At 46.4% G+C, this 23493-nt stretch overlaps 1 protein-coding gene across 2 annotated transcripts in view; it reads left to right on the top strand.

The window, feature by feature from the left end:
- PRP4K (pre-mRNA processing factor kinase PRP4K) overlaps positions 1-23214 on the top strand; it is a 390098-nt gene extending 366884 nt beyond the window's left edge. For both annotated transcript variants that reach the window (XR_015309884.1, XR_015309883.1), the window contains exon 20: positions 22928-23214. The gene's annotated coding sequence lies outside the window, so the exon portion shown is untranslated. The remainder of the gene's footprint in view (positions 1-22927) is intronic.
- Positions 23215-23493: the final 279 nt, after the last annotated feature.

The following is a 23493-nucleotide window of genomic DNA, read 5'->3' as shown; positions in this document are numbered from 1 at the left end:
CCCCTTCCCACCAAACAAAAGCTCCAGGAGCTGTTGGTTGGGTATGCTAAGGACCACCCATCTGAAAATGGTGAAGACCAGTCAGATGGAAAAGGAGGGGAGGGGGATGACCTGGTAGATCAACTCCCTCCACTTCCTAGGGAGAAAAGGGTCCTAGTACCCTTGACTCCAAGAATCACCCTCTCAGTACCCAGATCTCACACAGATGGATCAGGTACTACTGAGGACATTGAGGACAGCATCAATGAGGTGGGCATCCTGCTAGCCAGGCTGACCAAAAGATTAGACTTAGAGACCAGACTCCTGGCTGTAGAAAAAGAAAGAGCAGAGATGGGCCTAGGATTTTCTATGTCCTGAAGAAGGTGGTTCTAAAAATTCATTTGTACACCACTGAAAAGCATTGGCGCCTATCCACTAGAATCCAACTACAAGGAACCCTGGGAAGTAATACATAGTTTTCCTACCAGTGTTTTTAACCTGATGTCATACTTTGGATCTGCTTATGCAACAGCTCATGTGTAACTGTGCCAAAAGTATCCTCTAGCATAGTTGTTTTGATCTATTGAAAATACTTTTTTTGCTAGTCAGATTTTAACTTTTATTTTGTATTGTCAGGAGTCTTCTTGCATATCATGTGTGAATTTTTTTGATTTATGTGTATGTGTTAACGTTTTATCAACACTTTGGAGCACAGAGTTTTTTATATAAAAAATAAAACCATGTTAAATGCTACATCTCGATTTGGGGCATATATTTAGTTTTAGTCATCTACACATCGATTGAATACAAGAGTGTACGGTTTAAGAGCGCAGTGTACGAGTGAGTGGAAGTGTGTGTGTTATCCTGAGGAGGTAGACGTCCTCATGAAGACCGTCTCCTCCACGCATAGATCAATATTTGCCTATGCTCAAGGGAAAGCTTCGACCCACACATGACCTCTTCAAAGAGCTAGGAATGTGCGTGTTATTTCCCTCAGGGTGGATACAAAATTTAAAGCCTCCCCTCTCACCCCTACCAGACTCTCTGGTGGTACACACAGTACACAAGCATGCTGATTCACAGGGTACAGGAGGTGCTCCCCTTCAGACCAGGAGAGCAAGAACATTTACCCAGTCACCAATGTGTTTGCCACACGGTGGCAGATCGCCATTTAAATGGACCTGCTTTCTCGCTACAACTACTCCCACTAGGACAAAATAGAAGATCTGGTTTAGCATCTTCCTGACCAATAAAGAAAATGTGGCCAGGAGCTGGTGGCAGAATAGAAACCTATTTCTAACACCAATATCTGGTGCGCCCTAGATGCATGCAGTCAATACTATGGTCCTTCTCCGCAGACATGTCATGGCTGTACTTTTTGGGCTTTAAACCAGAGGTTCAATAACATCTCATCTTGCCTTTCGATGGAGAACACCTTTTTGGAGGGCAGGTTGATGAGATGTTGAAGAAAATCAGAACGAACACAGAGACCGCCAATCCCATGGTTGCTCTGTAAACACCAGCTGCCCAGGGCTCCTTTTGCCACACACTATATTGTGGCAGAGACAAAACCACCTCCCCTGAGGCCTCTGTGTCCTACCTCGGGCACCAATTATGGCAACCACCATTCTGAGGATAATAGAAGGGAGGATATAGAGGTAGCAAAAGTAGTGGCAGAGAATAGGGTGGATCGCCCAAAGGGACGGCACCTGCAAAACTGTGATTTCCTCACTCTTACCCCTTGACCATTCAACACCTTTCGGGGGAAGATTGCAAAGGTTTCTGCCCAGTTGGGCAGCGAACACCTTGGATGAGTGGGTTTTGGACACAATATATATCGATGAGGTATTTCCTAAAACTCACACAAATTCTGCCAATCATTCCTTCCCGCACACAGGCATCCTCCGATCATCAGCGTCTCCTCCAAGAGGAAATGCATGCATTACTGAGCAAAGTGGCTTTAGATACTGTACCACCCCATTTGAGATGCAAAGGGGTGCACTTTTCAGACTTTCTCATCTCTAAAAAAGGAGTTCCTTAAGCCCAATTCTCAACCTCAGGTCACTCAACAAGTACATACTATTGAACATTTTTACATGGTGACACTCCAAGACGTCATCCCACTGTCACAGCAAGGCGACTTCATGACCGCTCTCGACGTAAAGGACACCTATTTCCACATACCCATCCACCCTGCTCATCGAAGATTCTTCCGATTTGTGGTAAGTGGTCAGCATTATCAGTTCAAAGTGCTGCCTTTTGGAGGAACCACAGCTCCCAGTATTTTTACAAAGTTTCTTGCAGTGGTAGCCGCTCACCTGAGAAGGGCCTTTCTTCCAGGTACGCGATAAGGTGATCTTCAGAACAAACCCTAAATTCCTACCTAAGGTGGTGTCTAGCTTCCAACTCAATCAGACCATCGAACTTCCAGTGTTCTTTCCATATACAGCCAGTAGCAGAAAGAGCTCGCCATACACTAAATCTCAAAAGAGCGCTCATGATTACATTGATAGAACAAAGCATTTCTGTAAAACACAACAACTTTTTGTCTCTTTCTCCACACCACATAAGGTGTGTGCAATCTCCAAATCAGATATTGCTCGCTGGAAAGTTAAATGTATACAAACTTGATATGCCAAAGCCAAACGTCCTTTGCAGTTCCTCCCAAACCCCACTAAACCTGCAAGAAAGGAGCATCTAGTTCGAGGCATGTGGGCTGCTAAATTCATATCTTAGCATTAGATCGCCACCTAGTGTTGGGTCCGGATGATCGCACATTGTTGTCCTGGAAGAGTCTTCGAAGTATCCTGAGATGGGTGGCTCCTCCCCTGGACTACAGTGCGCATGGGCATCGGCTCCATCCCCAGATTGTTTTTTTCCGCCATTGGGTTCGGATGCGGTCTCGACGTCTCTCCGACGGAACCGAATAAACATCGATCTTATCGGCCAAAAGGCTTTGGGTTCTTTACGTCGGTATTGTTTGCGTACGGTCTCGAGTTCTTCCGTCTCTCGGAGCCGGAATCAGCGGAGTTTTTACTACTCTTCGGACATCGAGGCCTTCTCATCGCGACTCGACACCAAGTTCCCAACATGGAGCGGAGTCCGTTTAAGCTTTGTCCGCTCTGTGGGTCCAAATACCCACATATAGACGTGCACCCGGTCTGTAATAAATGCCTTTCGCCAGACCATGACGAAGGAAGTTGCAGGGCCTGTGCAAGTTTCAGGTCGAAGAAGACTCTCACGATTCGGCGCGCGGTGCGCCTTGTGGCCAAACAGGCGGCCCCGGATCCAGAAAACATATTCGACGACCAAGAAGAGGAGGACCAGAGCCATCATCTTCAAATCTCCCCGCCTGAGACGGAGGTCGAGGCTGATCCGGAATATGACGACGACGGAGTCGTGGGTCAAGGCCTTGAATACGTCGACGAGGTAGGAGACGACGATATGGTTTATGGGGCCGCGGAAGATAGCTCAGGGGACGAGCTATGCCCCGAAGTTGACGGACATCAGGAGAGGGTCGCGGGATCGCCTGTCGGAGTTTTTACTACTCTTCGGACATCGAGGCCTTCTCATCGCGACTCGACACCAAGTTCCCAACATGGAGCGGAGTCCGTTTAAGCTTTGTCCGCTCTGTGGGTCCAAATACCCACATATAGACGTGCACCCGGTCTGTAATAAATGCCTTTCGCCAGACCATGACGAAGGAAGTTGCAGGGCCTGTGCAAGTTTCAGGTCGAAGAAGACTCTCACGATTCGGCGCGCGGTGCGCCTTGTGGCCAAACAGGCGGCCCCGGATCCAGAAAACATATTCGACGACCAAGAAGAGGAGGACCAGAGCCATCATCTTCAAATCTCCCCGCCTGAGACGGAGGTCGAGGCTGATCCGGAATATGACGACGACGGAGTCGTGGGTCAAGGCCTTGAATACGTCGACGAGGTAGGAGACGACGATATGGTTTATGGGGCCGCGGAAGATAGCTCAGGGGACGAGCTATGCCCCGAAGTTGACGGACATCAGGAGAGGGTCGCGGGATCGCCTGTCGGCCTTACCCAAGACCCTGTAGCGCAAGCCACGGCCCCGCCTGTTGGCCCGGCCACGGACATACTTGCTGCGCCGAGGGTTTCGAAACCGAAACTGAAAGCAACGGTCTCGACAGCACCTAAAATGGCCGACCCGAAACCGAAACCGAAAGTTAAGGACTCAATCGTCCCTAAGATGGCGGTCGTAACAGCAAAAACAAATAAACCGGCAGCCTCATCGACTCCGTCGACCTCAGGTCCGCAGAAGTCGAAGAAACACGGCGATTCCACAGGGTCAAAATCGGCGCCGGAGGAGAGATCCTCTAAAAAGGGTGGCACGCACAAGACAAGCGCGCCGGCGCCGGCAAAGCCAGCCAAAGCAAGCGACACAGCCCCGGCTCCAACGGGGACATCTGCGCATCGCTCCAAGGACTCGGGGTCGGCGCCGTCCATCCCTCCAAAAGACCAACGGAACGTCGCATCCGAAGGCAAGGCCACCTCGTCGGTGCCAAAGACATCGGTCACCGACGCATCTCTCGTTGCTTCTTCACTACAAAGAATTAGGGAGAAGGCTTTTTCTTCGTCGACGCCAACGCCATCGACGCAGAAGGTGGCAGACGTCCCGGTCAAGCCCGCTAGTAAACTCCTCTTCCTTCTACCGCCAAAAGTGGTGCCGAAGGCCTTTTCATCGAAATCGACGCCAAAGAAGTCGGAATCTTCGACGGCAGGGGCATCTTCGGGTCAGGTGCTCGACCCAGAAGAGGATTCGGAGTGTTTCATAGACGCGGACACAGGGAAGTTAACCCTTTACAAAAGGAAAATCACTTCGCAGCCAGTGGAATCCTATGTCATCCCCCTAAAGAAGAAAAAGTTTCCACAGGACGCCTCAGGCCACCTGGAACCTATTCAGCCTCCTCTGGGAAGGAGCCCAACACCGTCTCCAGACCATTCTGAAAGTGAGGGCTATGGTGAAGACAAACAATACACGTTCCCAGTCAATGAACCGGATGCACAGCCAGATTCATATGATGCCATTGGGGACCAAGGCACCCAAGATGTGGGACAAGACCCACAGACTTTCACTACACGTGCATCCCCTACAGAGGATTCTGCAGGTTTTCATGCACTCATTGAGAGGGCAGCTGCTAATCATGATGTGGACATGCATGCTGACCCAGTTGAGGAAGACTTTCTATTCGACACCTTTTCAGTTTCGGAAAGAACTGTAAAGACACTGCCTATGCTCAAAGGGGTCCTCAAGCATGCTGCGGACATCTTTAAAGAGCCTACCAGGGCGAGGGTGGTCAACCCACGTATTGAAAAAAAGTACAGACCAGCGCCTGCAGACCCTGCATACATTCGAGGACAGTTGCCGCTTGACTCCCTGGTGGTAGCAAACGCACGCAAAAGGGCCAACTCCCAAACAACGGGTGAAGCTCCTCCCCCGGATAAGGAGTCCAAGGTGCTAGAGGCAGGAGGCAAAAGAGTGGCTGCGCAGGCCGCCAATTTCTGGCGTATTGCAAATACACAGGCACTACTGGCACGTTATGATAGATCACATTACGACACACTAGAGCAGATTGTGGAACACCTGCCTCCGCAGTTTCAAGAGGGCACCAAAATGATTATACAAGAAGGACAACTGATCTCCAACGCGGCCATAAAGTGTGCGCTTGATGCCGCGGACACGGCCGCTAGGGCCATTAACACCAGTGTCATGCTCAGAAGACAGGCTTGGCTCCGCATATCGGGGTTCAAACCTGACATTCAAACAACCATACTTAATCAGCCAGTCAATCCGGATAGACTGTTTGGTCCAGATGTTGACACCACCCTGGAAAAAATTAAAAAAGACACTGAAACTGCTAAATCTATGGGGGCCCTACAATCACAGCAGTTTCGTGGCAATAATTTTCATCGCTCAGGTGCCCGTGGAGTCACCAGAGGACAGTTGGGTCAACAATCACAGTTCCCTAGAGGTGGAGCACAATCCTCGTACCCCAAACAAAACAAGAGGGGCTACAGGGGAAACAGCAACAAAGGACGCGGCAAAGGAGGCAACAATTCACGCTCCTCTGCCACAAGCAGCCAGTGACTCTCTGTCACTGCCCCCCGACCACTTAACACCTGTCGGGGGGAGAATACAGCAGTTCCTGCCCGTCTGGATCAACATCACCACAGACAGGTGGGTGCGACAGCTTATCCAGTACGGTTATTGTCTAGAGTTAAAATCCACTCCACCCAACATTCCACCAAGGCAAAGACCTATGTCCGCAGACCACTTGCACTTATTGCAGCAGGAAGTGTTGGTGATGCTGCAAAAAGGGGCAATCGAGCTCGTGCCAGTGGGGGAGGAAGGCACAGGGGTTTATTCCCTGTACTTCCTCATTCCAAAGAAGGACGGATCTCTCAGACCAATTCTGGATCTCCGTCCCCTCAATCTGTACATACTGTCAGAGCATTTCCACATGCTTACACTGCAACAGATTCTTCCTATGTTAAACAAAGGAGACTTCTTAGCAACCTTAGATCTCAAGGATGCTTATTTCCACATTCCGCTACATCCGTCCCACAGAAAGTACCTCAGGTTCACTATCCAGGGCACGCATTATCAGTTCAAAGTCCTACCCTTCGGAGTCACAACTGCCCCAAGGGTGTTTACCAAGTGTCTGGCGACAGTAGCAGCGCACCTCAGGAGGCAGAACATCCATGTCTACCCCTACCTCGACGACTGGCTCGTTCAAGCCAGGTCGGAACAGCAGTGCGCCGCGGACATGTCGACTACCATTCACCTCCTTCACGACCTGGGTTTCTCGTTGAATTACCCAAAATCACACCTTCAGCCGGCACATGTCCGGCAGTTTCTGGGTGCAACAATCAATACCCTGACGGCCAAGGCGCAACCAAACCAGGTCAGGATAGACGGCATACAGTCTTTAATCCAAAAGTTCAGAGCGGGACACTCACTTCCAGCAAGAGTGTTCATGCAGTTGATAGGCATGATGGCCTCCTGCATCTTCATAGTCCCTCACGCACGGTTGCATATGCGCCCGCTCCAGGAGTGCTTAGCAAATCAGTGGACACAGGCTCAGGGACAATTAACAGACCTAGTGTTGGTTACCAGTCGGGCATACAACTCTCTGCATTGGTGGACTCCACACAACCTTTGCAAGGGCCGACTGTTCCAGGAGCCAGTGCCACAGGTTATCCTGACAACGGACGCATCTCTCCAGGGATGGGGAGCTCATCTGCTCACTTACACGGTGCAGGGACTATGGACGACGCAGCAGCAGAAGATGCACATCAACTATCTAGAACTGATGGCGATCTTCATGGCACTCAAGTCCTTCATTGTACATCTGTGCAACAAGGTGGTGTTAGTCCGGACGGACAACATGACCGCGATGTACTACATCCAAAAGCAGGGAGGCACCCACTCACCACAGCTGTCTCACCTGGCTCAGAGCATGTGGAAGTGGGCCATTCAGAGGAACATCTTCCTCATGGCAGAACACCTCCCAGGGAAGGACAATCAGATGGCGGATCTGCTCAGCAGATACAGTCATCAAATGCACGAGTGGGAGATACATCCATCGGTACTCCAGCCGTACTTCCAAAGGTGGGGTCGTCCAGACATAGACCTGTTCGCCACAAGGGAGAACGCAAAATGCCAAAGCTTCGCCGCCAGGTTCCCACACCCCCAATCGCAGGGCAATGCGATATGGATGAACTGGTCAGGCAAATTTGCTTACGCTTTTCCCCCGACACCTCTGATACCACTGGTGGCGAGAAAACTAAGGCAACACTCGATGACACTCATCCTAGTTGCTCCAACGTGGGCGCGCCAAGCCTGGTACACCACGTTCCTCGAACTCTCAGTGGTGCCGCATCAAAGACTGCGCCTCACGCCCAGACTTCTGACGCAGAACCATGGAGAAATTCAGCATCCAGATCCGCAACAGCTCAACCTAGCGATCTGGCTCCTGAAGTCTTAGAGTTTGGATACCTCAACCTACCTCCTGAATGCATGAGCATCATCAAGGAGGCGAGGAAGCCGTCAACCAGGGCATGCTATGCCGCAAAATGGAAACGTTTTGTCATTTACTGTGCAGACAATGACATAAACCCGCTAGATGCATCTATCCCTAACATCATTTGCTATCTGTTACACCTTTATAAGTGCAAGCTAGCGTTCACTTCTATTCGGATACATCTATCCGCCATCGCAGCTTACCTTCAAAATAGGCAGCACCTCTCGGTCTTCAGGGTGCCTGCCATTAAAGCGTTTCTTGAAGGTCTGAAACGAGTCATTCCCCCAAGAACACCGCCAGCTCCGGTGTGGAACCTCAATGTGGTCCTCACCAGACTGATGGGACCACCATTTGAGCCAATGCACTCGTGTGAACTGCAGTTCCTAACGTGGAAAGTTGCTTTCCTAATTGCTATTACGTCACTAAGGCGTGTTAGTGAGCTGCAAGCGCTCACAATACAAGAGCCTTTCATTCAGATTCATCCAAATAGGGTAGTGCTACGTACTAACCCCAAATTCCTTCCAAAGGTGGTGTCACATTTTCATCTCAACCAAACTATCGATTTGCCGGCATTCTTCCAGAACCCACAAACGGTGGCAGAAAGAATGCTCCATACGTTAGACGTACGGAGGGCATTGATGTACTACATAGACAGGACACAACACTTTAGGAAGACGAAACAACTCTTTGTTGCCTTCTCACCACAACACAAAGGCAACCCAATTTCCAAAGCTGGAATAGCCAGATGGATTGTTAAGTGCATTCAAATCTGTTATCATAAAGCCAAGCGCACTTTAACAATACCCCCAAAAGCACACTCCACACGCAAGTTGGGGGCATCCATGGCTTTCCTAGGAAACATTCCTCTAGAGGACATTTGCAGAGCAGCCACGTGGATTACACCACATACCTTTACAAAACACTACTGTGTTGACGTACATTCCAAACAGCAAGCGGCTGTAGGGCAGGCTGTTCTCAAGACACTTTTTCAGGTTTCTGCAGCTGGCACGGGCAACCGCCGCTGATGGAGGGACTGCTATGTATTCTATGCTAAGATATGAATTTAGCAGCCCACATGCCTCGAACTGAATATGCTACTTACCAGTATGCATCTGTTCTTGGCATGTAGGGCTGCTAACATTCATATCGCCCACCCTCCTCCCCGGTGCCTGTCGCAGCTGCAGATATACTATTGTATTCAATCATTAGCATGGACATCCTTTACACTTTTCACTCCATCCTCTGCCACAATGGCGAAAAACAATCTGGGGATGGAGCCGATGCCCATGCGCACTGTAGTCCAGGGGAGGAGCCACCCATCTCAGGATACTTCGAAGACTCTTCCAGGACAACAATGTGCGATCATCCGGACCCAACACTAGGTGGCGATCTAATGCTAAGATATGAATGTTAGCAGCCCTACATGCCAAGAACAGATGCATACTGGTAAGTAGCATATTCATTGCTTTCTTGGGTATATTCCTATACTTTACTTCTGCAAAGCCGCTACATGGGCTACTCCCCACACGTTCACAAGAAATTAGTGTGTGGATGTCTGAGCACGCCAACAAGCCAAAGTTGGTCAGGCTTTTTATGCAAACTCTTCCAAGTCTGCAGCATCCTCAAGTTAACCACCGCTTTTTGGGAGGACTGCTTTACTATGCACAGCATGTGTATCTACAGCTACAGATGTTAGGAACGGAAAATGTTACTTGTTATGTAATTTCTACGAGTCATACCCAAATGTATATCTCTGCTCTGTGCCGACACAAAAACACCACAACAGCTAGAATAGGCAAGTATTCAAAAGTTTTTTAAACTTGGTAAAGTCCGACAGCAGTGCAGATGGTATAGAAGTTAGTTCCAAGCTAAAGGGGCAAGAAAGGAAAGAGCTCCACTGCCCAGTCTGGTGGTGCGGACGCGGGTAACAATCAAGATCGCCTTGTCACTTGATCTAAGCATTCTAGAAGGACAGTAGTAACTCAATTTGTCCTTTATATATAAAGGGGCTCCACGCATCAGGGCCTTTGCAGTAGGTCTTGAAAATAATACGTTTTCTGACCGGAAGCCAGTGCAAGGATCTGGAGGTAAGCCCGACTGGGCTACTTACCTTGTAAGCATCTGTTCATGACATGTAGTGCTGGAGATTCACTGGAGGCCACCCTCCTACCTGGTCATGTTTCAGTGTTGCAGATGTTTTCTCCTTAACTTTCATCTTTAATCTTTTCTTCGCATGGTCCTCTTTCTCTATCTCTATGCTCCATCCGTGTCCTTGCCCTGTGTGCGGAAAAAACAATCTTAACAATGAAGCCAATGCCCATGCTCATTAGTATCAATAGGTGGATTATAGGTATCTTGTGACTCAAAGACTTCTTAGAAGAAAAACAACTTGCAAATATCCGAGGCCAACACTGAATGGCGGAGTATGCACATCAAATGCATCTACAGCAATACATGCCACAAACAGATACTTACAAGGTAAGTAACATTTTCCATATCATGTGCAAGGTCACTTTAGATTAGTAACCCACATTTTATTTTAACAATTGGTTTCTCTTCTTGAGCAGAATCCTATGAACCTCCCTTTCTGTGCCTAGGACCATTTAATTTTGGGGCATAAAATAGATGTTGTTTGGCTTCTACACCCCTATTTCAAAACTAGTCTCATCCTAAGGAAGTGAGCACTATATTTTGTACTTTGATCCTATGATTCCAAGCCTGAGATCAAAATATGGAAAAGGGACTTGAAAAAAATATTTTTCTGATATACTTTCAACTGCGGATTCCTCCGGTGAACAAGGGAATTATTTCCCCTGCAGAAATTACAGGCTTTAACCCCTTCCATGCTGGGCCGTTTCTGCCGCTGTGCGGTAAACAAAAGAACAGGGCGGGGCCGTGACGAACCCCAGCCATCATCAGCACACGAGCGCCGCAGAGCGTGACGGCTGGGGTTCGTCACCAGCATGGAAGGGGTTAAACAAACAAATGTAAACAAACAAATGCCTGTGACAGACCTGTCCCAGGTATGTCTTTGATGTTTGAGCTCAGAATTTAACTCTAACTAATGTGAGGAATATGCCCTCAGTCATCTGAAGGCGATCCACAAATGTGAAGGAAAGCTGTACGTTGCTGAACACCAGGAAACACCAGACAAGTTCCCAGTCCGTTCAAAATCAAGAATGTAGATTTGTTAGTGTCCAAGGTTGATTCCACAATAGATCCTGGTTGCATTCAAAGTCATTGGGTAAGTCCAAATTGAAGTCAAAGAGGAAACAGAAAAAAAGTTAAGCTGAACTCGTCCCTATTCTGCAACTTTCCAGAAAAGTTGTGTGGGAGTCAGCATGCTGGTTACACAGTTGGTCCGGATGTATCCTAAGTTTCCAGGCAGTCGGCTCTGCTGGAACAAATCAAAGCTTTTAGGGAGGCCATCTGTGGGTCTCTTCCGGTTCCCTCTGGCATGTCTTCCAGCCCCATAAATGTGCTGTGGCCTTCAGTCTTGTTTCTGCCAACACACCAGTCCACCTGTCTTTTGCACCCTCTGTGCCTCTCTAACCCTTTTCAGGTTCTGCAGCACATTCACTGCTGACACCCAAAACTGGGCCCGTCCTTTCAGCTTATGATGGCAGCTCTCGGGAAGTACCCTCTACCTATACTTGTGTCCGATTCTGAGTCAAGCACACCTCACCTTTGACCAAAGTAAAGTTTCAAATCCACTTTGACTTACCCAGTCACCATTCTTTAAGATTTAGAAAGAACTAACCCTACCTCTACCCTGGAGTTTCCCCCCGGTGCTCCACCAACTTATTAGTTTTGACTCTGATCAGAGTTAGAAAACCTTTTAAGATGACAAAGGGGGTTATGGGACTGACTTGTCTCTCCCCCATATGAGGATGACAATCTTTACATCAGAGGTCGACGTGTGTTTAGTAACAATTATCCTGTACTACTAACAAAAATTGTTGGTTACAATTATGACCACTTCCGACAGGATTCCCTTACAGAATATTGCATTTAAGATTACTAGCAGTGACCACCTCAGTGCATCAGGCAGTCGCCAGCAATATTTAAGAAAAAGAAAAAAAAGCTATCAATTTTAATTTTTAATGCCTCTTTGTGTCGTAGCAGTCATATACACAACCACCCTGGCATCTAAGAAAGAACATCAGTAATAATGGTCCCCAATACAACCTGAATTACCATTTATTTATCTGCCTTAAATATATTTTGTTCTGCAAACATCAGCTTATCACATCTGAGGATAGACATTTTAATTTTAAAAACATCCTATTCAAATTTGAAAATTAAAAGGAAGAGTCTCAAAAAAACGATAAATTAGTTTTATTCCATGAAGTATAAATGCATCCAAAATTTCTGAATCCACTCTTCAAAACATATTAGCGAAAGAACGGTGAAAAAAGATGGCACATACAAAGTAAATAACCCAACAGAATCATACCTAATTCAACCAAAGAAAAGCTTTTTATTTGCCAGGTTGGGCTACATATAGGAGAGCTACTCGCAGATACCTGGAGAGCCACTAGCATATGACCTACTCTTTGGAGAACCCTGCTTTACATGGGCTTTGAGGAGGCCAGCAGACTGGACACTTCTGGTAAGAGGTTGGTTTTCCCCTGCACACACTTCTCAGACCATCGGCGGAGGAAGGTGCCTCCTTTGATACAGCGTGGCCCGCGTTTGAACGGGACCACATCCTGGAGCGGGGCTCGGAGCTGAGTTGATTCCCCTCCCTCCACGCCACAAGAAGCTTCAAATACTGCTCGCGTCTCCCGCTACGCGGGAGACGCTTCGCTTCTGCAGTGGGGGCCGCGTTTGAACGGGACCACACGCCCCAGGAACCAGCAGGGCTCGGAGCTGAGTTGCAGCCCCTCCCTCCACGCCACCAGGAGCTTGAAATACTGCTCGCGCCTCCCGCTACACGGGAGATGCTTAGCTTCTGCAGCGGGGGCTGCGTTTGAACGGTACCACACGCCCCAGGAACCAGCGGGGCTCGGAGCTGAATGGAGCCCCTCCCTCCACGCCACCAGGAGCTTGAAATACTGCTCGCGCCTCCCGCTACGCGAGAGACGCTTAGCTTCTGCAGCGGGGGCCATGTTTGAACGGAACCACACGCCTCAGGAACCAGCGCAGCTCAGAGCTGAGTTGCAGCCCCTCCCTCCACGCCACCAGGAGGATATAATCAAGCAGTTTCTCCCACGGGACACACGCCGGGCCAAGGGTGGGCCCGTCTGTGCCCTTCAGGGCCAGAAAGGGGCAGGGCAGGGCCACCCCCCTTGGGTGCTGTCTCTGAGGACTTACCCTTGAGGCGCGGTAAGAACATTGATGACTGACTCTTTTATGTGGTCTTCCTTAGCACTGGTATCATCAGGATGGAAGGAAAAAAGATCATCGTTCAAGCTCTTTAGGAACAGTTTCAGCAGAAACCCAAACAGAGGTAACTCACAACCACCCCGAATCGCAACCAGAAGTACCCAATTCTAATCTTAAAGATGTCTCACAAGGCCCCAAGGTTCCTATTGAAGACCTTGTTAGAGGCCTGTTAGAAACACACACCAGGGCCATGATGACCCAGATGAGCGCACTCATTGAGGAAAGATTTGGCCATATAGAGAGGAAGATTGAGCAACTGAAAGAGGCTGTAGAGACAGTCAGCGTTTCACTAGAAAATCCAAAAACTACCCACAGTAGCAGGGATCCTACCCTCACGCAAAAGGACGGCCTCAGGCAATTCACCCAGGAGATTACGTCCGGTTCCTTAGGGGAACCTCAACCAGAAATTTTAACAAGACACGCAGCAGAGGATCCAAAATTAAAGGTAAACGCCAGGGTGGAGCGCAAAAGTAGACAAGGGCAAGACAATAGGGAGTATCAAACCAACTCTAGTGTCCAACCCAATATAGACAATTTAGATTTACCACCCGCATCCTGTCCCTATGTACTAATTTTAACGGGTGTTCCAGCACTAAAACAGGGACAGATCGAATCTTGGCCTTCCCTTCGTAACAAAGTGGTGGACTGGCTGACGAAAAACAAGCATTTTAACCCCCAGCACATAAATGAAATACTTATGGTTCGTAGAGTGGGGTGGGTTGGCACCTCACTAAAGTTCACTCAAGGTGATTGCATAGTCATAAACTTTAGGACGCCCCGAATGGTTTGTTCTATTTTAAACCACAAAGAGGTACCTCCCGCTTTACAATAGTTTCACGGCCCTTCCTTTGGGTTTCTTTTATAAACCCATTGCAAGACCCAGAGGAGAAGGGAACGGCTCTGTTATAACCTCTAATAGGTTTGAGCTGTTATCCCCCCTAGAGGAAGTAGACTGACAATCAACCCGTATTTCTGGGACCACTTCCCGTTTGAATGAGAGAAGTAGCGTGGTTCAGTTAATAATTCCCTCCCCTATATCTCCTATGGTAGCAGACTGGGCAGTAAACTCCTTGCCTCTAACTTCCAAATCCATCTCGGTTCCATCTGAACGGAAGCAAGTACCCCTGCTAGTTAATCTTGTCAATGGATCTATCCCTCAGAGTCTGTCCACAACAAATGGACTAGATCTAGCTATGGGTACCCAAATTGATAGAACTCCTCTAAAGGAACGTTGAGACCCCGTAACAGCCCTTTCCTCTGATACTAATTCAACGAGAGGAGTTCCACTCAGCATTATCTTTTAACATTGCTGGCCTTCGCTCCAAGGTCAATCAAGGCGAGTGGCTTACCTTCGCGCGGACTTATGGCATTATTTGTGTACAAGAGACGTGGGCTGTCCTACCTATCCATCTAAATGGTTATAAAACCTTTTTTTTCCACTGCAACGCCATCTCCATCAGGGCGCACAAAAGGAGGCCTAGTGGTCTACATCTCCAACTTAATTCAAGTGCTGGAAATTACTGCCCTAAAAATCGAGGCTAATTATCAGGTAATCTCAATAGATATCAACAATCTGGATCTCCCTGTGATAGTTAACTTCTATCATAATCTACAGCACTCTCAGTTAATTGTCACTCTGAAGGAAATCCGTACATTTCTCCTAGATTTTAATAGTAATCATCAAGGGAAAAATCCTACTACCATTTGGGGTGGTGACTTTAATCTATCTCTTTGTGCACACAACGATAACATAACATGTGCCCTTCTAGACGAGAAAGATAACATGACTCACTTTATCCTTACCCAGAGTGGGGCCTGTTTGAATGAGACGATTTTGATCCTGCAATTGGTCTTGGCAAACAAATTAATATCATCCACTGTTCCTCTAACTCCAACTTTCAATGGTAGAGTTGCCTCTAGCTGTATTGATTTCATCTTTCTGGCAAGTAGGGCTTCTTCCCTTATTTCCAACTTTACAATTCATGATTGTGTATTTAGTGACCACTTACCTATCTCAATTACCCTTTCCCTTCCGTTGGTACGAGGAAAGAGCAAGCAGATGAATCTTTATGGGGAAGAAAGTTTGTTTATGAACAGATTAAACGGTTACACTCTTAAGTGGGTCCAGGTTGACCCGGTAAAGATTACTGAAAAAGTTGTCAAGAACTCCATGACTGCAATTAGTGCCTGTCTGGCCGACTTATCGTCCCCGCAGGAGATTATTGACATCTTTTTGGTAGTTAACAAATCTGTCAAAGAAGCTTTAAATACTAAACCCAAAGGGGTAAGAAATAATAAGGTCGGCTAGTTAAATTCCACCTGTACAAAAGCGTACTCAAACCTTAAAAACACCCTTAATAAACCCCGTAGAGATAGGAAAGGTTTCACTCAACTTAGGAAAACCTACCACAAGGCCCTACGACAAAGGAAATCAGAACTGAAAGAGGAACTATGGGCAGAAGTACATAAAAGTTGTTTAAGGAACGACAGTGCCACTTTTTGGGAGGTGTTAAACACTCAATTTCTGTCTGGCCCTAGGAAAACTAGAACAATAGAAGCTACGATTGACGAACCGTCTTGGATTGCACACTTTTTCCAAATATTTGGAGCAACAGCTAATACGCCCCTAGATCAGTGCCACTCAGGGATGAATAGCAACAGTACCAGGCCCTCTTCCATTCCACTTGCTTTAGATTTCACTTTAGCTGAAGTCGAGCAAGCCTTAAATGCCGGTAAAGGGGGTAAGGCTCCAGGCCCCGATGGGGTGTCGATCGATCTTTATAAATTTAAAACAGATCTTTGGGCCCCAATTTTACTTAGGGTACTAGAAGCAACCTGTAAAGTTGGATTGTTGGACTCTTGGTCAGAATCTATTTTGGTTCCAGTTTTTAAAAAGGGCGATCGATTCAGTCCAACTTATCGTCCTATTTCATTACTGGACTCCTTCTGAAAAGTTGTGGGTCGTATCATTCTAGAACGCCTACAGCATTAGACTGAAGATAACAAGATTATATCTGACCTTCAGTATGGATTCAGGGAAGGCCAGGGCACCATTGAGCAGGTTCTAAACTTGACTTTACTCACGGGTGTAAATATGTAGACGCGAAAGGTGGGAGCCTGCACATGGCCTACGTAGATCTTACTGCAGCGTTTGACTGCGTAGGTCATTCAAAGCTTTGGGATATCTTAACAGAAATGGGAGTTGACCCTCTGCTAGTTAACTTTCTTCGAGAAATTTACTCCAACTCTACAGCAAGAGTGAGATTTGGCCTGGGGGGTGAGTTGACAGCACCTTTCAGGGTTGAGCGAGAAGTCAGACAGGGCTGTGTACTGGCCCCCTTCCTTTTTACTCTCTACACAAATGGCCTAGAAGAAGCCATGTTGGAGGGGTGCCAGGACCTACCTCAAATCCAAAATCGCCCGATCCCCGCTCTCCTTTACGCGGATGATGCCGTGATCATTGCCCGCACTCCCCTCGAACTCCAGCGCTCATTGACCCGATATAATTCATTTATGTAAAATCTAGATTTAAAATTAATATTAAAACAACTTTTACTATGTATTGTGGCCCAAATCAAAGAAAAGGGAGAGACATATATATAAATAACTCTAGGGTGGAGAACACCCCTAATTATCCCTATCTTGGAGTTTTAATTGATGAAAAGGGCACTTGGAGGAAAGCTATTGAGGCCAGAAAACTGCTGTTCTTAAAATCAACTATGGCCCTAGTACACTTTACTCAGAGATTGGGAAGAAGACTGCCCGAGGAGATGATCCGCATCTATCAGGCAAAATGTATCGGTACTGCCATTTACGGGGCCTGGGTGTGGGGCTACGTTCAGGCGGGAGCTCTCCAAAAAGTGGAGAACAGCTTTTTGAGGTTCCTCCTCGCTTTTCCCCAGGGTACATCAGCATTCAGTTGTCACTTAGAACTAGGCCTCCCCTACATCATTGATATTATAAGGATACAGATCTTGTCTTCTGCTTGAAAACGGCAGTAATAACGGTTGGCTCCAATATGTCAAGAAGTTTTTTTACGATCTGGGCCTAGAGAAATTTTACCACAACCCACCAGAATTGGAACAGATCTCTAGGAACATGTTAAAAAATCAATGTTTAACCCACTTAGCGGATCTCCGGTTGGTAGCTGAAGCCAATAAAATCTCTTCTCAGCATTCCTTGTTGATCCAAACCTCTTCGGAGATTCAGCCTTATTTAACCTGGAATTTAAGCAGCTATGACGGATTTCTGTTGACCCGGTTTAGGCTCAATACTTTCCACCGATTTGTTACATTTCCAACTGTTCATGATTGGTCACAGCTGCTATGTCAATACCCTTGTGATGGCATTTCCCCCCAATCTCTTTTACATTTGACCCTTTTTTGTAAATTTTACATTAAACTTGGAAAGCGATGGCTAGCACCAATTTTATAAAGCTTGGGGCTACGCCAATGTCGTCCCGCTTTCCTGGTCCTCCAACTTCTGGAGTCTGATTCTCTAGCTCTAAATATAGCCAGGTTTTTCAAATTTTGTATCCGTCACAGAACTAACTTATAACTGAAGATTGATGCATTTTAATCCTTTGCTGTATATTTTTTAATGTAAATATCGGAACTTTAAACCATTCTGTATTTAACCTAATGTATTTTTAAGAAATAATTCATGTTTTCCTACTGGTAAATGTATTAATATGACATTTATGTACTTTTAGGGTTTTCTCCTAATTGAAACCGAATAAAGTAAACAAATTTCATTGATACAGTGATGTTTTGAACCTATGACTCCCTTCAGTGGCGGTAAAAACAAATGTGCTCACAGAGGCGTTGCAGACGTCCATTGAGCTTTTGCTTCCATTCAATAAAGCCCTTACTAATGCTCTGATGGGCACTTGAATGAGGACTTGCTCTTGTCTTGAACACACATATTGCCAGATGTCGTAGACAGGCACCTGGCAACCCATTTTTTTGTTATTTAACATATGACTCGAGTCTGGCGGTTCAAGATTGCACCAGCAAGGTGAACCCCAATTAATGTCCCACAGATCCCCCACACTCCATCCACCCCCAGACAGAGTTGATTAATTTGAAAAGCTGATGTTCTCATCGAACAGCTTTGCTTTGAGCTCCGTCAATGCTAGTTGCCTCCTTGGCCGGTGTACTCGCGCCTTCTGGCTCGTGGTCATCAGTATCTTGCCAGTAGTCCCTGAAGTCTTGTGTGCCCCCCTGCCTCATACCATTCAGCATAGTCAGGATGCGGTCATATACATCATCAGGTGTGGCCTGGATACAACCGAGCGCTTGGTGCAGGCAGTCTGCACCAGTTTGGTGCGCTGCCACCACGCTTGAATGAGTCTTCTCTGGGGATGTCCATGCAACCCTTAAGGAGAAGCCTTTTGATGGGTCTCACTAGCTTGGGTTAAGAGGCAATTTCAACCCTTTTGAGGATACTAGAGATTGTTGGCGAACAGGCAATGTCCTCTCCCACCTGTGCAGCAGGCACACCAATCATTTCGAGGACGGGTATGGGCATACAATGTGAGGGGTCACTAGGGACAGTGACCATTTTAGCACCCACCTCTGCTGCATCAGCCTCCAAGCAGTGGTAGCTTGCCCTCCGTGGCACACAACCACCCTGTGGGGGAGTCCTGATCCAACACTTTCTCTAAGGGATGCTAAGAATCTGATTAGAGAGGTGAGTCCTCCAGAATGTACAACAGATCTATGTCCTTCCATTCCTTTCCAAACCGCCTCATCTTCTACTCACGCCAAAGCAGTTTTCAAAAAACCACTGACCGTTTTGATGTAGGAGATGCAGGCTCTCTTGTCCAAAGGGCCATACAGAGGGTACTAGCATTGGAAATAGGGACTGGTTGTCCTATTTTATTCCTCTGCCCTCTTAAAGCCTTCCTGTGGAAGGACACATTCAAGTTGCTCACGAGGCCTAGGTTCTGTCTGGTTTATCAGGATATATATGTTTACATACCTCTCCTGCAGTGCCACTGGCGTTACCTCTGATTGTACGTACGTCAGGAACATCACAAGTACGCCTCAGGTGTTTACTTGAGTGATAATGGTCATGACATACCTTTGGAGACTGGGAATACCATTTATCTCCTAACTCGATGACTGGCTGCTGAAGGCGAGCTTGCCACAGTTAGTCATAGACCACCTCCTGACAACAGCGACCGTCCTGACATTGGTGAGGTTCGTACTCAATGTGCCAAAGTCACACCTGACTCATTTGCAGAGTCTCTCTTTTTTGGAACATCTTGGATATGATGCACTTTAGTCCCTTGTTTCCATCACAACAAGTCCAGGACATCCAGGCTATGATCCCAATGTTTCATCCTCATTTTTTAGTTTCAGTGGCTGTGAGATTCTTTGCCTCCTGCATCCTCTATGTCAACTATGCCAAGTACTATATACCGGCTCTGCAGTGGAACCTAAAGTCTTAGTTGACCCAGCAGCTAGGGAATGTGTTTGCTTCAATCCATATTTCAGAGGAGACTGCAAAATAGCTGCAGTGTTGGCTTCCCATCAGCAGACCCCTTCCCCACCCAGAGTTGTCGTGGTGATGGATGTGTCAATGCTGTGGGAAAGGTGGAGACCAGAGGACTCTAGTCACTAGGGGAATCCTGAGTTCACATCAACTTTAAGTTGGAGTTGCAGGTCATTCACCTGGCGCTGAAGACCTTTCTTCCATCTAGCAAAGGGAGAGTGGTACAGGTCATCACTGATAACAACATGGTCATGTTTTACTGCAACACTGCAGATGGGGTGGTGTCCTGGGTTCTGTGTCAAGAGACTCTGCTTCTGGAGTTGGCCAAAACGCACAGTGTCTACACTTTGCATGCACAGGTTCCCAAGAATGCTCTCTCTGGGAGACACATTCTTGCTGGAGTGGCACACAGCACTCAAATGAGCCTTTCCACCCCTATCCCACCTGCCCCGAGTTTTGGAGATCTGGAATGACTGGGCCCAAGTAATTTATGTCCAGATTTGGCCAAGAGAATGTGGTGCTCCAAATGTCTGGGCAGGAGCATCTCTCCTGTAGTCAGGCTCAGTCTTCGTGAGGGCCTTCTTTCGCAACAGATCAGCAAGGTTCTGCATCTGGGCCTTGTAGATTAAGCGGTGGTAGTTGATTTCCCTCCGGAGGTTGTGGATGTTATCATCACTGCATGGTGTCCCTCTACTAAGTCAGTTTACGCCGGGTGCTGGGACACATTTGTGGCTTGTTGTGGTGTCCCAACATTACAAGCCAAACTGTCAGGTATCTTATTGTTTGTTCTGTCTGTGGCCCAGCAAGGACTTGCAGTGGACGGCATTAAAGTTTATTTGCTAACTCTTTTGGCTTTTTAGTATTCCCGGACCAACCACCCTTGTTTGAATCTCCTGTTTTGATGAGATTTTTTCAAAGGCTTAACGCACATTCCCCCTCAACCCCTTCTGATGCTGTAGTGGGATCTCAGGTTGGTCCTGACTATCCTCATGTGTACTTTCTCTGAGCTAATGCCCATCTGTTCATTGTCTCTTCTGACTCTGAAGTCTGTGCCCCTTGTTACGATTACTTCGTCTCCGCTTAAGGCCTCGAAAGAGTAGAGAATCCATTGTCTGGATCCTAAAAGAGCCTTAAGCTTTCACATTGATCACACCAAAGACTATCGGGGGCAGTCAGCTTTTTGTGGGGTTTTCTGGGGAAAAGAAAAACAAGTCTGTGCAGGAAAGGTGTATAGTCCTGTCTTTTGCTTCAAGATCTGCTATGTACTGTCCAAGAAGCAGCCTTGCTAATGATTGAGGGCTCACTCTACCTGAGCCAAGGCTGATACCACTGCATTGGCAAGCAGAGTTGCTGTTTATTGACATTTGTCAGGCTGCGACTTGGGCATCCATACACACGTACAAGAAGCACTACAACCTTGGAAGCTAGGTCTGATTGGAAAGACCCTCCACCCATACAATCCTGCAGGATTTTTTGTCCGAGCGCATTCCACAGACACTCCACCTCAGGAGTTACTGTTTTGGTATCTATTCTAAAGGTAAGTAATCTGCTGCTAGAATCCATCAGAATGACAAGTTATTTACTTTCTGTAATGATCTTTCTTGTGGCTGCCCTATCTAGCCGCAGATTCCACACTGCTCTCCTACTTATGGTGTGTGGAATGGTCTCTCAATTCCATCTAAAAGTATCCCAAGATAGAGATCTGCACACTGGTACTCTGGTTGGTTTTTGCGCTCTTCTTCTGAGGACGTGGACATAGTGAAGTAAGAAATGGTTATTAGTACACATGGATGGCGCAGATCTGGAGCTCAGTTTGTCCCTTCTGGGATGGAACAAAGTCTGTGGTTAAATAAAGTGTCCACCCAGAGAGAATGCTACCATAGGCTAATAACTTGTTCTTCAAAACATTAATTGCTTTATTCCAAAGGCTTTTCTGCACAATGGGAAGTCTCTTCAAAGAGTGAGAATTAGTGTTTACAATACCGTGAAGACATGAACATTTAACTGTGTGGAATGTGTTACCAAGCTATTCTTTCTTCCTCTCCAAAGGAACAGTTTGGAGTAGACTTTAGAAGTACAGCTACTGAGGTTAGAAAGTTAGGAACGGTTTGGAATAGTTTTAAATGGATCACTATGACATACAGAGGGGAATTGGAGCAATAAAATAAATAATACTCATCTTATACAATGTTGCATGCTAGTGTGTGACACATGTCTTGCAAAAAAATATGTGTCTCGAGTAAATATGTTGTAGTGGTATTTCGGTATTTACAGAACGTGATGGGTATCTATGCATGGTAGTTGAGCAGCAGTGTTGTCGTTTTTATATTGTACCGTAGACTAGGAAAATGTTTTCAGATTAGTGTGTTAAATTTCTATGCGTGCTAAATTAACATGTATATGTCTATTGTTTATATTTTAGAGAGTCCCATAGGCTGACTTAAACCAACATGTAGTCCCACACCATTTGTACCACCGACACCAGTAAACAACAGTGACTAAATACCTTCTCATTGAGTTAGCGATCTATATTTTTAAATGTAATAACTTGATCTACAATCTCTAACTGACAAGGTGTTCTTTGAAGATATCATGTGTGCTTTCTACCCCCATTATCCCTGTAACATTTATTTTAATATTTGTAGACTTACTTGATAATGTGTCTATCTCTTCACAGGACATCTTAAGTGCTCCCAGAAAAGTATCCACTTGCTCCACCAAACTCCTAAAAACAAGTTAGCTTTAACTTTTTTTTTGCCCTATGGTACATTCAAGTTAGCCCTCCAGATGTAAGGAACATCATTCAAGAAGTAAAGCTTGCTTATTTCCCTCTTGATATTGCAGGTTGGGTACATGTAAATCTGCAGTTCTAAACAATAAAAAAGTTGCACAATAAGTATTGCCCCTTTGTTTGCTCAGTATTATTAACCTAGATTCAACTGTCCATCGAAATTAGGTAGCCTTTGGCAGATGTCAATATATTTTTCTTGATTATTGTCTTTATTTTCCAGATATAGGGTAAGTGGTTCTGTGCCACAGGATTAACATTATATACGGTGATCATTGGAACACATATACGCTTATTTACAAGCTAAAAAGATACTCTACATCACCTGCGCCATAATTGACTTGAAGGACCTACATTCAAATGAACCTGGAAAGCTACTCTTTCTATTACAATGTTGAAGTTACCACTACAGGCACTGAACCTGCAGCTCCTACTACTTGGCCACCTATAACTAAATCATCTTGATACAGAAAGTGCAAGTTGCTTATTTAATAAAATGTGTACATGCTCCTTTTTATTATATCTCTGTTTTATTCTGATTGTATGGATTCGTATGTTGGTTTGATTGCGTTGGAATTCTGTGGGAATATTCATATTGCCAAAAAATGTCAAATGATAAGTCACTGTTCATTGCAGTTAACTTGATTTAGCTTACACCCCCACCGGAGATGGAACTGTGAATCCAAAAGTGCAGTAAAGATGGGAAATACATTTTACAGAAAGGGGAAGATGTGTACTCACAGAGTACTGACCATCTGAATCTACCAAACTAGCCACTCTAACCAGAGT

Source organism: Lissotriton vulgaris, chromosome 4_1, assembly GCF_964263255.1.
Source record: "Lissotriton vulgaris chromosome 4_1, aLisVul1.2, whole genome shotgun sequence".
Lineage (NCBI taxonomy): Eukaryota > Metazoa > Chordata > Amphibia > Caudata > Salamandridae > Lissotriton > Lissotriton vulgaris.
Note: the sequence above shows the minus strand (reverse complement) of the source record. Positions and strands in the feature narration are given on the sequence as shown.